At 38.0% G+C, this 15,219-nt stretch overlaps 1 non-coding gene across 1 annotated transcript; it reads right to left on the reverse strand.

Annotated features, from left to right (window-relative positions):
- Nucleotides 1-14,671: 14,671 nt before the first annotated feature.
- LOC118907117 (U6 spliceosomal RNA) lies at nt 14,672-14,778 on the reverse strand. The gene has a single exon (XR_005022712.2). It is a non-coding gene; the product is annotated as a U6 spliceosomal RNA (small nuclear RNA).
- Between the last annotated feature and the right edge of the window lie 441 nt (nt 14,779-15,219).

The following is a 15,219-nucleotide window of genomic DNA, read 5'->3' on the forward strand; positions in this document are numbered from 1 at the left end:
CTATTCAGTCATCCATCTATTGCCCCAGTAATACATTTTGAATTAAGAATATGTAAGATTAAGTGGTATCTATAAAAATATTCTATTTCTTGGTTGGGTGCTATATAAATACATCGTTTTATTAAAGTAAATAAACCCATACATAGACACTGTCCAAAGTGAACATAATGTCTTTTACAAGAAATGAGAAGAAGCTAAAAGTAACATTTGACCTCCTCACATGGAAGGCATTCTCTCTTATGAGTTCCTGTAGGGCTTACAATCCAGGCTGGTTCTCAGCCTTGACTGCGTGTCACCTGGGGATCTCTTAAAAACCAAAATGATGCCAAGGCCCCCCTCTCTCCAGAAGGTCTGATTTAGTTGAGCTGCCGTGGGACTAGGTCATCAGTGGTTTAAAATTCACCAGGTGATCGAAATGTGCAGCCAGGCGTGACAGCCATGGTTCTAGAACAGTTCTCAAACATTAGGCATAAGGAACCATAGGAAGCTCATTAGAAATACAAAATTAGCCTTCCCTTCAATCTCATTAAGCAGATCTGGGCTAGAATTCAGGAATCTGCACAGTATATCAGCGTACCTGAGGGGTCTGATAGAGTTGGTTGGAGATCTGGTCACCTATAGAAATCTTCAATGTGACATTGACTTTTTGCACAGTACGTTGCGTGTGGTTAGCAGACTGTCTAACATATGGCAGGTATTTAATAAATGTGTGCTAAATGAGGCTCGCTGATTTGTGTCCAACAAGAGACAAAGATTTCAGCTCTTAAATTGTAAGGCTCCAGGCCTTAGGACTTGGGGACTACTTTTATGCCTCAGTTAAGCACAACACAGGGTAATGTAAGGGCTCAATATACATCTTCTTAGTAGTGAGAAACTCACCCAGCTGGAAAATACCCTAACAGTAGAAAGATAACCCCACACTGCACATAAGTAACTCAGCCTTGTGTTTCAGTTTCCAAGGTGGTTCAATGAAAACAGAGATCTGATGTAAATTTTTAAAAAGTACCAGTCTAAAAAAATAAGCAGAGCACACCTGTGATGTCCATATCAATGATTTTATTCAATTTTTTTTTCTCTGAGCACTCAATTTCTAGTCTAGGATTCAGTACATGATGATCCACTGACTGTACAAAGTGTTATTACGGTCTCAGAAATGAAAGCCCTGGGCACTTTGAGTTTCCCTGCTAAAAAAATCACAACAGGAAAGCAAAGCCTTCACATAAAAAATTGTCAAAAGCCTTTGCATATAAAATTGTCATCTTGGCAGTTTAGCAAGGCCCATCCTGCATGCAGCAAAAGTCTGAATGTCCAAGACGGGCAAGCCCTCCAGCGACCCCTTAGCAGAATGCGCCCTGTTGCGCTGTTCCCATTACGCTGCCTTTGTCAAGCCCGGTAGAGATCTCTCTCCTCCTGGAGGAACTAACTTTTTTTTTTAAGTTGACTTTTGTTTTCTGAGCCACGCCAACATTCCAGCCACATGAGAAATGCTGAACAGATTTAACCCCCAAATTTAAAGTACTGTTTGTACTACAAACATGTTACAGTCGTCAGTGGCAGTCCATAAACACATTGGGAGGGGGAAGTGGAAGTTGAATGGACATTAATTACTGGGTTAGCTGCCAGGCGGAATGCTGTATTTCAGAAGGTCCATCCAGACTGTTAACAGCCTCCCCCAAAGTCTGTTTCCAAGTCATTAGGGGACAAAGTTTTGTTGAAGCTAATTACAGCAGCTCAGCTAAGTAATTAAAATCAAACCTTCAGTCACAACTGGGGACAGGAAAGAGTACAGCTGGAGTTCTTCAGCTCTTTCATAGCAAAGCTAGCCTAACAATTCAAAAATTAAGAGGGCCCAGGGACATATATATATAAACGTGTGTTGTAGCCATTTTTATGGTGTGGCTCATTTTAAGGAAATAAACTAGAGAAATTCCTGACATATTTTATTCCACAAATATTCTATAAAATTCTTGCTGCAATCAGTCCCTTATTATATCGTTTCAGAACATAGGCCAAAAAATTCAGTATCTTTAAACAAAATTACTATTTCATATGAGTTTTGATTTAAATTGTGGGTATCTTAATATTGTAAGACTTATAACACAAATTGTTAAATGTTTATAATAGTTTTACCTTATTTGCTGCTTAATTTGGACTGATTCCATGAGGCATATTTGTAACTGCTGAGGAAATGAAAAAAATATTTTTTTTGTCCCAGATGGTATGTAAGATACCTCCCCAAGTACTCCTAAACCCATTGGCTCCACTATAATGTCAAGTAGGAAATGACTTTTCAGAGTGTGGCTAAACTGGTGACAGGAATTCTGTAGATAAAATGTCCATTAAAAGAGAACAGAGAATGTGATATTCTACACGGTAGAATAATTCTCTTCTTTGTGGTTGTTTGTCCAAATTCCTTTATTCAGTTACCCTGATATTTGTGTTTATGTCACTTTGTGGTCCTCCAGGATGTTTTGCTAGAGTAAACTCCCAATATCTAGCTTCAAGGAAGGGGACAGTGAAGATAACCAGAATAAATAACTAATAAATGTACCGTCAGCAAACCGAGACAGAACAAGGTCTTGAAATACCTACTGACTTATAAAAAAATACTGAATTATGCTTTAATTTGAACACATTTGATTATATAAAACATTTTATTGAAGATGGAGCTGCCACTATATTCTAACAGCAAACAAATGTCAGGTCTGTTGGTCTTATCTTTAGCAACTGGAGGAGGGGCAGTGGAAATTCTTGGTAAGAGTATTCTGGTTCTTTTGAGACTGGAAACTTGGCAGAGAAATTTAGTGACATTTTTCAGACAAACATTCTTGCCTTTTTTCTTTGGTACTTTGCCCTTGAATTTTCATTTAGATTGTTAAGATAAAAGCTTGTGGTGGTCAAGTGATAAGAGTTTATAGACACAAATGTTGTTCTTCCTTCCATTTCTTCAAACTAGAGAAGAGAAATCAGTGCTTAATGAGCATTTAGTATGGGCCAGTTTCTTTAACGTAGGCCAACTCAATTAATCATTTCAAGATTACTCACTCTGTGCTCTTATCTCTCCTTTTACAGATGAGAAAACTGAGGCTCAGAGCATGTAGGGATCTTGAATGATATCACACCATTGTTCAGTGGGGCCGGGGATTCAAATGCAGTTTGCCGATTCCAGTGCCCAACCCTCTTGCACTGTGTGTGTGATGACACCTGCTGTTAGAACAGGTGTGGGGTGGTGTCAGCAAACCAAATTCATGCAGGCCAGGCAGGGCAGGGCATCGTTAAGGAAAAGCAAACAACTGACAGAGTCCCAACTCAGATCAAAACTACATTTAAGGTATTTCATCATCTGAGCTTACTCTGCCCATTTCTTCTTTAAGAGTTATAGTCTTTTAAATACAAGGAATGAAAACATTTGGTTTGTGGAAACCTGAAAAGAGTAAACACTTGCTGGTAGTGGGCAGTGTGAAGACCGCAGGATGGCTTTGGATTTCCTGCATTTTAGGTTCCCCATATTTTTATTAGATAAAGAAAACCCAGCATTGTAAACATGTTTGTTGAATCTATGACATTCATGTGTTTATAAGTATTTATATTTCCCAATAGTCAAACCTAAATAATCAAACCTACATGCTTTAAAGCATTTGGACACTGGAATGAAATCTGGAAATATTTGTATACAACTTTTTATGAAAAGGAGGTAAATTGCCAACCCAAATTTTTCTGGATTTTTGGAAGTATTCATATGTCATCACTTGTGATGAGCATACTATCAGTATAACTTCCCATGTTTTACTCTTTAATTCACATCACTTACAATAAACTGAAAACCAGAATGATGTTTCTGAGGTATAATAAAATAAGACATCATTGGTGGAAAAAGTCATGCTCCTTAAGCACAATCTGTCTATTGAGTCAGGAACCTGGGATGGTTTTTTAAAAGAAATCTTAAAAGATAAAGGTGGAAAGCTAATGGACTATTGGATGAATTCTCTGCAAAATAGAAATTCAAAAAGCCAAAAACTGCCCAAGTAGTCTCATGTATTTGATTTCTCAGTTATTGATTTTTATCTGTGATTAAATAAAAGAAGTTAAAAGTCTTCACATACAAAGTATATAAAAATACAAACACATGAATGGCATAGATTCAAATGATCAGGATTTTTTAAGCTAATAAATCATACGGTTGTTAATTTGGTTTAGATGGCAAATTTTGACTCCGCAACACAAAACATTTTGTGTATCTTTGTCATGCCTACCCAACAAGATCCATCCAGTTTTACTTGAGGCTTTTCTATACCCTATTATTTGTTGGCTTTTTCTTGAGTAACTATCAGAACTTCAAGAAATCCCAGTTCTTTCAAGTATTCACTGTGGGGAACTAAAACATTGACTAATCATAGGTAATCCCATAGTTCTTAGCCTTAGAAATGATGAAAAAGGGATAGATAAAGAGGAACATTTAAAACAAACCAACAAACATAGGTGATAGTTCAATATACCAAAAAGCAACTTTTAAATCAATAAGAACATGGCTCTGTAATTCTGTCACCAAGGGAGGATTACCTTATATTATTTTATTTATTTGTGCAGCAATTTTACAAGGTGGTAAATTCCACTTTACCAATGGACAGACCTTAGCTTCAAGAAGGTAAGTATTGTGACTGAGGTCACACAGCTAGTACATAGGGACCTGGGACTTTAGCCTCAGTCTATGCTTTTGATCACTAAAGTGTCAGTCTCCTAATGATGGAAGGGGCAATCAAGGAAGGTCATTACTCTCTGCTCCTTTTATAAGCCTATTTTCTCCACTCCATCAGATATCTATTAACAGCTACTTGGTACAATTATGAATCTAATAAGATCCCTCATTTCCCTTCTTTAATAACTTCCACAAGGCATGTATTTCTAAAAAATGAATACTTATGAAATGAACCATTTTAAAGTTAAGTTGTTGTTAATAAGTATCTATTATCCCCAACAAGGGAGGTGTGTGTTCACTTTCTTCCTCTTTGATTAACCCCATACCTGCCACGTTGAGATTATTTGTGATTTTGGTTATAAATAGTTATCAAATTTAAAAACATACATCAATAATGCTTGAAACCATTTTCTTTACTGTCCACAATTTATTGTATTCCACACCTTTCTTTTTCTTATATATTAAATTTTTATTGGAGTGCATCCCCTGAGAAATTATTTCAAAAAGGGCGAATAAATAAGTTTTCTGAGTCATCCCCTATCTGAAAATGCCTTATTTTATATTTTCATTGGGAATGTGGCTGGCATAGGATTCTAGATTCAATGTTAGTTTTTAAAAGAATTTTGAATGTAGTACTCCAATGGTCTTCTCACATCTAGTGTTGCTGTTGACATGACAGATTGTAATCTAATTCTCATTCTTTAGTTGATAATATTTTCTGCTTCTCTGGAAGTGTTTAGGATTTTCTTGTTGTTTTTGGATTTGTGAAGTTTCATGTGGATGTGATTTGCTGTGGTTCTTTTATTCATTCTGATTAGCACTTGCAGGCCCATTTGTATGAAAGGACTCGTGTTTCTTCAGCTCTGGGGAAGTGTCTTCAATAACCTTCATGTTATCTTTTCTCTTCTATTATCCCTGTTTTATTATTTTATTACCGTTATTAATTTTATTATCCAGGATACCTACCAGATAGCTGCTGAAATGCCTGGATCTCTTTTCCATGTCTTCTAGCTCTTCTTTCATGCTTTCTAATTCATTTTTCTTTTGTGCTGCATTTTGAAAGACTTGCTTAGCTTGATCTTCCAGCTCACCAATTCATTCTTCAGCTATGTCTATTCAGTTTAGGTAACTTAAAAAAAAAATTCAACAATAGTATTTTAAGCTTCTGAACTCTTTAGTTGGTTTGTTTGTTTTTGGTGGCGCTATCTCCCTGATTTCTGTCTAAGAACATCAGTATTGTGTTAGGTTGCTAGGTTTGCCATAACAAAACCATGGAGTTGGTGGCTTAACTAAAAGAAATTTCCTTTCTCAGTTCAGGAGCTTGGAATTCTGAGATTCAGGTGTGACAAGGGTGGTTTCCTCTGAGGCCTCTCTCATTGGCCTCCAGATGGCTGTCCTCTGGCTGCCTCTTCATACTGTCTTTTTTCCATGCATGCACATGTCTGGTGTCCCTTGTGTGTCCTAAGCAACTCTTTTTATATAAGGACACTACTTGAATTGGATTGAGGCCCATCCTAATGATTGAATTTTAACTCAATCACCTTTTTAATGGTCCTATCCCCAAATACAGACCTTCTGAGGTACTGGGGCTTAGGGCTTCAACATACGAATTTTAGGGGGTGTAAGTCTGGGGAGAGGAAATCCCGGGGCAAAATACCTCTAAAAACCAAAATCAATCAAAGGGAGAAATAAAGTTTAAAACCCGTTTATTGCTTACAAAACTGCAGTCCAGGGTCATCTTTCTCCTCTGCTCCTGAAGAAGCAAGCAGGCAAGCAAGCCAGCCCCTCCCTTAACCTTTCAGGTTCAGACATGCCCTTGGTTGCCCAGGTAATTACCCACTGACATGGAGATGAACTTCCCTCCACCCCTGAGGATACGCAAGTGCACTAAAGCCAGGCGAGATATTCTGGAAATGTTACAATTTTACCCACAGGGGACACAGTTTAGTCTGTAACAGCTAAATAGAAACATTACTTAAAGTCCTTTCCTTCACATATTTTCTATTAATTCTGTTTTCTCAGATGTTAGTTATTTAGTTGGTTGGATTTGGTGCCATTCTTTGGTGTTGCTTTTACTCAAAGATTTGGTAATTTTTGTTTTATTTTCTACCTGTTGTCACTTTATGAGGATGCTGACTGCGGCAATCATAGCTCACCAACAGGGATTGTGTGGGAGGGATGGAATGCCCCGCTGGGTGAGTGGTGCTGTGTAAGGAAGTACCCTTGCCTCCTTGGGTCAGTTTCTATCTGGGCATTACCTGATCCTCAGACCCTGGAGCTGACATCAGTGCTTTGGTTCAGTTGCCAACAGCAGTGGGAGGGACTAACCATCTCATAGCTGCTTGCAGACCCTTCCCTCTTACTTTACCTACTGATTCTGGAACTTCCTCAACTGTACGTAGCCTTGTCTTACCTGTGTTTGACACTTAGGCTCTTTTCAGTTTTGTGGCTCTGCAGTTATGATTCTGTCTGCTTACCACCTTTCAGAGATTCCTTAAAATATCTTCAGAAAAAATACTTTCTTTTTTCTAACATGACAAATTTATCTTCTTTTATGCAATTTTTTTGCTTTTCATGAAATTTGGAGTAGGAATGGTAATATGTAAAATTGCTTCTAAAATTTCACATCATCATGAAATAAACCTGGAAAACCCATTATATTATTCAAGGGCAGTAGGTATTCAAATACTTTAAAAATGCCGTCAACACTTGTGTGGATAAAATGAGAGTTCCTGTGGCCAGGATTCTCACCTGGCTCTGGTTGAGTAGCTCACTGCACACCTGTGGGCAATACATGGCTGTTGACTCTATATAAAGAGCTCTGCCCAGTGCTCTGGGCATGCCATGGTGGCAGGGCTGCAAGGCTGCAGGAGAGCAGAGCAGAGGCTGGAGTGTTGGCAGCATGGAGGACAGAGGCTCAGGGGACAGCTGTGTAGGATGGCTGTGCAGGCAGAGGGACCCAGAGGCAGAGACTGGCTTGCTGCATGCAGACTTGCTCTGAGTGAACAGGATTCTAGTGACTGACCTGCCACCTGGAAATAAAGTTGGGTATAATCGTTTCACCCCAATAATGTTTTGCTGTCATTTTCTTTGGTCACATTGAATCCATAGCGAACTTGCCCGGGGCTGAAACCCATCAGCAAGACAATTTGCTAGATTACAAACAGTTGTTGTCTAATGCCCAGCAATCTTTAATTCTATCTTCCTAGAAAATTTTACTCCTACCATTTTTGTTTCTACATTTCTTCTTAAGTGTCTTCAATAGACATGTAGATCCATCCATAAGACCTTGGCTTGAGGATTTATCCATTTTTTGATGAACTCTATCATTAAAAAATCACTATAACTTCTTGAAGGGGAAAGATTTAAAGAACAGAAGAATTTTATGTTGGATATATTGTGTTTTAAGTGACTAGGTGATGTATACAGAGGAACTTTGAACATCGAGTTGGTGATGCAGTAGAAAAGTTTTCATGCTTCATGTTACCATTTCATTCATTCATGGAAATACTACTATAAAATTGGAATTATATTATGTTTCAGAGATACAACCATTAGCAAAGCACAGTACTTGCACTCTAGTAACCCACAATCTAGTGAGGGAGCCAGACATGTAGAATTGCTGTAAAAGAGGGTGTGTGGGGTGAGGGGAATACTGAGGACAAGCCACTCTGAATTGCTATCATTCTGTGGGTTCTCCTTGGTTTGGGAGATGCCAAAATAAAGTACCATAGGTACTTGTGGATTTTTTGTATGTACTTGGCTGGCTAACTGTAGCACACACAACCTATCCTTGTCATGTGTAGTGCTCAATTTTGGGTTTAGTGAAAGTCTATCTCCACATTGTTCCTCTTCCACCTCTCTACCCACAATAACCCACAGACTGGCAACTGCATTCTGAAAAAGTGGCTCTTTGGTAGATGAGGTATGGTCTCTGGGGGAAGCAGATATGATTACCTGGGGAAAGGAGAAACATTACACTGAGTCTCTGGGGCCAGTCACCACGGTGAGAATACTGTGGAGAAATGAGTCTTGATTTCCAGGGAGTAGTATTGGCTATGATTTGAAAGAAGAAAACTGTGCTGGATATTGTCTACTACAGTTTTCAGTAGCATTCATGCCCTTCTAATGTCTGCCTTAAGTTGGAGGGATGAAATTATAAAAACGACATTTCCCAGTTTACTTTGTCAGCAAGTTCCAGTCTAGATTCCCCCCATGTGGGACATGTGTGTTAATTTGGGAAAGCAGAAAAGAAACAGGAGTCCCTGATCTTTGGTTGCAGAGGCAGGCAGGTGACAAGCATCAGCAGATGATGGAAGTGAGATTTTTCAAAAGACTATTGGGTGTCCAGAGAATTACTCACTTTGATGTTAGTGGACATTTCTTGGGATTCTTGCCCTTGCTTATTTATTGAATGTAATTAGTAACTTCCATAACTGTTGTCTCCTCAGTCCTTTTAACACTTTTGAAAGTCTCTGAATCCTTTCATTAAATTGTTCCTAGATTGAAATACCTAGAATGGCTTCTGTTTTCCTGCCTGAACCCTGATTAACCAAGGGAAATGACTGTGGCCTCAGCTGGCATGAAAGGTGGGTGTGCCCTTTGGGAAGTCCAGTTTAGTGCTCTTCCCAAAGATGGTCTCTCCAAGAAGTAGTGGCATGGATGCTACTGGATAGAGAGGAGGGAAGGCATTGGTACTGGTCTGAAGGAAACTCTATTCGCCATGCTTCAGGCATTCAGACTTGTTGGGCTTTGTTATATGCCATTTCAGCTTGTAGATCATGAGACTGGGTGGGAGATCAAAGCAATGTAAAACTGCAAGGAAAGTTATATCCAGATACTGATAATCCTACATGTTGGAATGTAATTGAGTCAACTTCAACCCTTAAGCTTTTCAACTGAGTATTTCAGACTTCTGTATTTATTTCAAAGATAAAACTTTTTGAATGGCACTCAAGATAGAGCAAACTCCTTATAAATTCTCTGTAATTAATAACTTTAAAATGAATTTTTAGCACTTTAAGAAAAATGTTAGAATGAAAGAGCTTCTTCCTGAATAGTTTCATCCATATAGCAGAAAGTTCTTCCTCATTTCAGAATATTAAATGTATATTAGCCTTGTGTTAAGTCATTCTTTTTTTTTGGTATCATTAATCTACAATTACATGAGGCACGTTATGTTTACTAGACTCCCCCTCATCACCAAGTCCCCCCTAAAAACCCCATTACAGTCACTGTCCATCAGCATAGTAAGATGCTGTAGAATCACTACTTGTCTTCTCTGTGTTGCACAGCCCTCCCCGTGGCCTCCCCCATCATACATGCTAATCATAATGCCCCCTTTCTTCCCCCATCCCCTTATACCTCCCTTCCCATGAATCCTCCTCAGTCCCTTTCCCTTTGGTAACTGTTAGTTCTTTCTTGGGTTCTGTGAGTCTGCTGCTGCTCTGTTCCTTCAGTTTTTCTTTGTTCTTATACTCCACAGATGAGTGAAATCACTTGGTACTTGTCTTTCTCTGTCTGGCTTATTTCACTGAGCATGATACCCTCTAGCTCCATCCATGTTGTTGCAAATGGTAGGAATTCTTTTCTTCTTATGGCTGAGTAATATTCCATTGTGTATATGTACCACTTCTTCTTTATTCATTCATCTACTGATAGACACTTAGGTTGCTTCCATTTCTTGGCTATTGTAAATAGTGCTGTGATAAACATAGCGGTGCATCTATCTTTTTCAAACTGGGCTCCTGCATTCTTAGGGTAAATTCCTAGAAGTGGAATTCCTGGGTCAAATGGTATTTCTATTTTGAGCTTTTTGAGGAACCTCCATACTGCTTTCCACAATGGTTGAACTAATTTACATTCTCACCAGCAGTGTAGGAGGATTCCGGTTTCTCCACAACCTCACCAACATTTGTTGTTGTTTGTCTTTTGGATGGTGGCAATCCTTACTGGTGTGAGGTGATATCTCATTGTGGTTTTAATTTGCATTTCTTTGATGACTAGCAATGTGGAGCATCTTTTCATGTGTCTGTTGGCCATCTGAATTTCTTCTTAGGAGAACTGTCTGTTCAGCTCCTCTGCCCATTTTTTAATTGGATTATTTGCTTTTTGTTTGTTGAGGTGTGTGAGCTCTTTATATATTTTGGATGTCAACCCTTTATCAGATCTGTCATTTATGAATATATTCTCCCATACTTTAGATGTCTTTTTGTTCTATTGATGGTGTCCTTTATTGTACAGAAGCGTTTCAGCTTGATATAGTCCCACTTGTTCGTTTTTGCTTTTGTTTCCCTTGCCTGGGGAGATATGTTCATGAAGAAATAGCTCATGTTTATGTCCAGGAGATTTTTGAGTATGTTTTTACTAAGAGTTTTATGGTTTCATGACTTGCATTCAGATCTTTAATCCATTTTGAATTTACTTTTGTGTATGGGATTACACAATGATCCAGTTTCATTCTCTTGCATGTAGCTGTCCAGTTTTGCCAACACCAGCTGTTGAAGAGGCTGTCATTTCCCCATTGTATGTCCATGGCTCCTTTATTGTATATTAATTGACCATGTATGTTTGGGTTAATATCTGGAGTCCTATTCTGTTCCACTGGTCTGTGGCTCTGTTCTTGTGCCAGTATCAAATTGTCTTGATTACTCTGGCTTTGTAATAGAGCTTGATGTTGGGGAGTGAGATCCCCCTCACTTTATTTTTCCTTCTCAGGATTGCTTTGGCTATTCGGGGTCTTTGGTGGTTCCATATGAATTTTATAACTATTTGTTCCAGTTTGTTGAAGAATGCTGTTGGTATTTTGATAGGGATTGCATTGAATCTGTAGATTGCTTTAGACAGGATGGTCATTTTGACAATATTAATTCTTCCTAGCCAATAGCATGAAATGGGTTTCCATTTGTTAGTGTCCTCTTTAATTTTTCTTAAGAGTATCTTAAGAGTGTTTTCAGGGTATAGGTCTTTCACTTCCTTGGTTAGGTTTATTCCCAGGTATTTTATTCTTTTTGATGCAATTGTGAATGGAATTGTTTTTCTGATTTCTCTTTCTGTCAGTTCATTGTTAGTGTATAGGAAAGCAACAGATTTCTTTGTATTAATTTTGTATCCTGCAACTTTGCTGAATTCAGATACTAATTGTAGTAGTTTTGGTGTGGAGTTTTTAGGGCATTTTATGTACAATATCAGGTCATCTGCAAATAGTGACAGTTTGACTTCTTCTTTACCAGTCTGGATTCCTTATATTTCTTTGTTTTGTCTGATTGCCATGGCTAGGACCTCCAGTACTATGTTGAATAACAGTGGGGAGAGTGGGCATCCCTGTCTTGTTCCCGATCTTAGAGGAAAAGCTTTCAGCTTCTTGCTGTTCAGTATGATGTTGGCTTATATGATGTTCAGTGGGTTTGTCATATATGGCCTTTATTATGTTGAGGTACTTGCCCTCTATACCCGTTTTGTTGAGAGTTTTTATCATGAAAGGATGTTGAAATTTGTTGCATGCTTTTTCAGCATCTATGGAGATGATCATGTGGTTTTTGTCCTTTTTGTTGATGTGGTGGATGATGTTGATGGATTTTCGAATGTTGTACCATCCTTGCATCCCTGGGATGAATCCCACTTGGTCATGGTGTATGATCCTCTTGATGTATTTTTGAATTTGGTTTGCTAATATTTTGTTGAGTATTTTTGCATCTATATTCATCAGGGATATTGGTCTGTAATTTTCTTTTTTGGTCGGGTGTTTGCCTGATTTTGTTATTAGAGTGATGCTGGCTTCATAGAATGAGTTTGGAAGTATTCCCTCCTCTTCTATTCTTTGGAAAACTTTAAGGAGAATGGGTATTATGTCTTTTCTGTATGTCTGATAAAAGTCCACGGTCAATCCATCTGGACTGGGGGTTTTGCTCTTTGGTAGTTTTTTGATTATCGCTTCAATTTTGTTGCTGGTAATTGGTCTGTTTAGGTTTTCTGTTTCTTCTTTGGTCAGTCTTGGAAGGTTGTATTTTTCTAGGAAGTTGTCCATTTGTTCTAGGTTTTACAGCTTGTTAGCATATAGACTCTCATAGTAGTCTCTAATGATTCTTTTTATTTCTGTGGGGTCTGTCATGATTATTCCTTTGTCATTTCTGATTCTGTTGATGTGTGTAGATTCTCTTTTTCTCTTAATAAGTCTGGCTAGGGGCTTATTTATTTTGTTTATTTTCTCGAAGAACCAGTTCTTGGTTTCATTGATTTTTTTTCTATTGTTTTATTCTCAATTTTATTTATTTCTTTTCTGATCTTTATTATGTCCCTCCTTCTGCTGACTTTGGGTCTCATTTGTTCTTCTTTTTCCTGTTTCAATAATTGTGACTTTAGGCTATTCATTTGGGATTGTTCTTCTTTCTTTAAGTAGGCCTGGGTTGCTATATATTTTCCTCTTAGAACTGCCTTCACTGCATCCCACAGATGTTGGGGCTTTGTGTTGTTGTTGTCATTTGTTTCCTTATATTGCTTAATCCCCTTTTAAATTTGGTCATTGATCCATTGATTATTTAGGAGCATGTTGTTAAGCCTCCATGTGTTTGTGAGCCTCTTTGTTTTCTTTGTACAATTTATTTCTAGTTTTATACCTTTGTGGTCTGAGAAGTTGGTTGGTAGAGTTTCAATCTCTTTGAATTTACTGAGGCTCTTTTTGTGGCCTAGTATGTGGTCTATTTTGGAAAATGTACCATGTGCTCTAGAGAAGAATGTGTGTGTCCTGTTGCTTTTGGGTGTAGAGTTCTGTAGATGTCTACTAGGTCCATCTATTCTAATGTGTTGTTCAGTGCCTCTGTGTCCTTACTTATTTTCTGTCTGGTGGATCTGTCCTTTGGAGTGAGTGTGTGTTGAAGTCTCCTAAAATGAATGCAATGCATTCTATTTCCTCCTTTAATTCTGTTAGTATTTGTTTCACATATGTTGATGCTCCTGTATTGGGTGCATATATATTTATAATGGTTATATCCTCTTGTTGGAGTGACCCCTTTATCATTATGTTATGTCCTTCTTTATCTCTTGTTACTTTCTTTGTTTATGAAGTGTACTTTGTCTGATACTAGTACTGCAACACCTGCTTTTTTTCTTCCTGTTGTTTGCATGAAATATCTTTTTCCATCCCTTGACTTTTAGTCTGTGTATGTCTTTGGGTTTGAAGTGAGTCTCTTGTAAGCGCATATAGATGGGTCTTGCTTTTTTATCCATTCTATTACTCTGTGTCTTTTGATTGGTGCATTCAGTCCATTTACATTTAGGGTGATTATTGAAAGATATGTACTTACTGCCATTGCAGGCTTTAGATTCGTGGTTACCAAAGGTTCAAGGTTAGCTAGTTTACTACCTTACTGTCTAACTTAACTCGCTTATTGAACTATTATAAACACAGTCTGATGATTCTTTATATCTCTCCCTTCTTATTCCTTGTCCATTCTTTATATGTTAGGTGTTTTATTCTGTACTCTTTTGTGTTTCCTTTGATTGCTTTTGTGAGTAGTTGATTTTATTTTTTTGCCTTTAGTTAGTATTTGGTTGGTCTGCTTTCTTTGCTGTGATTTTATTTTCTCTCATGTCATCTATTTAGCCTTAGGAGTGCTTCCATCTAGAGCAGTCCCTTTAAAATATCCGGTAGAGGCAAATTCCCTCAACTTTTGCTTGTCTGGGAATTGATTAATCCCTCCTTTATATTTAAATGATAATCGTGCTGGATACAGTATTCTTGTTTCTAAGCCCTTCTGTTCTTTGCATTAAATATATCATGCTATTCTCTTCTGGCCTGTAAGGTTTCTGCTGAGAAGTCTGATGATAGCCTGATGGTTTTTCCTTTGTAGGTGACCTTTTTTCTCTCTCTGGCTGCCTTTAATACTCTGTCCTTGTCCTTGATCTTTGCCATTTTAATTATTATGTGTCTTCATGTTCTCCTCCTTGGGTCCCTTGTGTTGGGAGTTCTGTGGTCTTAAAAATATGGAATGCTTTACAGATTTGTGTGTCATCCTTGCACAGAGACCATGCTAATCTTCTCTGTATTGTTCCAATTTTAGTATATGTGGTGCCGAATTGAGCACTAAGTCATTCTTATGATACAGAATCTGACATGGGACTTCCAGCTCTGGCATCTTAAACAAAGTTATCAGAATGTCATCAGGAACATTATTTACTTGGCTTTGCATAAATGTGGCACAGGAAAATTGTGTTCAATCCTTATGTGGACTTTCAGCTGTAATGGTATTTATATCCATTATCCCCTCTCAAAGTTCAGGCTTTATTGGACTGTGGTCTAGTTGGAAGATTTCCTCTTGTCATATTTCCCTTCTTAAAAGTCGTTATGTACACAGAGTGAAAAATTCAAACTCTAACCTGCCATTTGAGACATTCTACCATTAGGTGCCAGTATTCCTCCTAAAAATATGATCAGTCTTCATCTCTGCCTTTGGAACATGTTCTCTATATCTCTCCCTCTGTACCTTTGTTTATGCTATCCCTGTATCTTTCCTGCCATTAATCTG

This window comes from Manis pentadactyla, chromosome 1 (genome assembly GCF_030020395.1).
Source record: "Manis pentadactyla isolate mManPen7 chromosome 1, mManPen7.hap1, whole genome shotgun sequence".
Lineage (NCBI taxonomy): Eukaryota > Metazoa > Chordata > Mammalia > Pholidota > Manidae > Manis > Manis pentadactyla.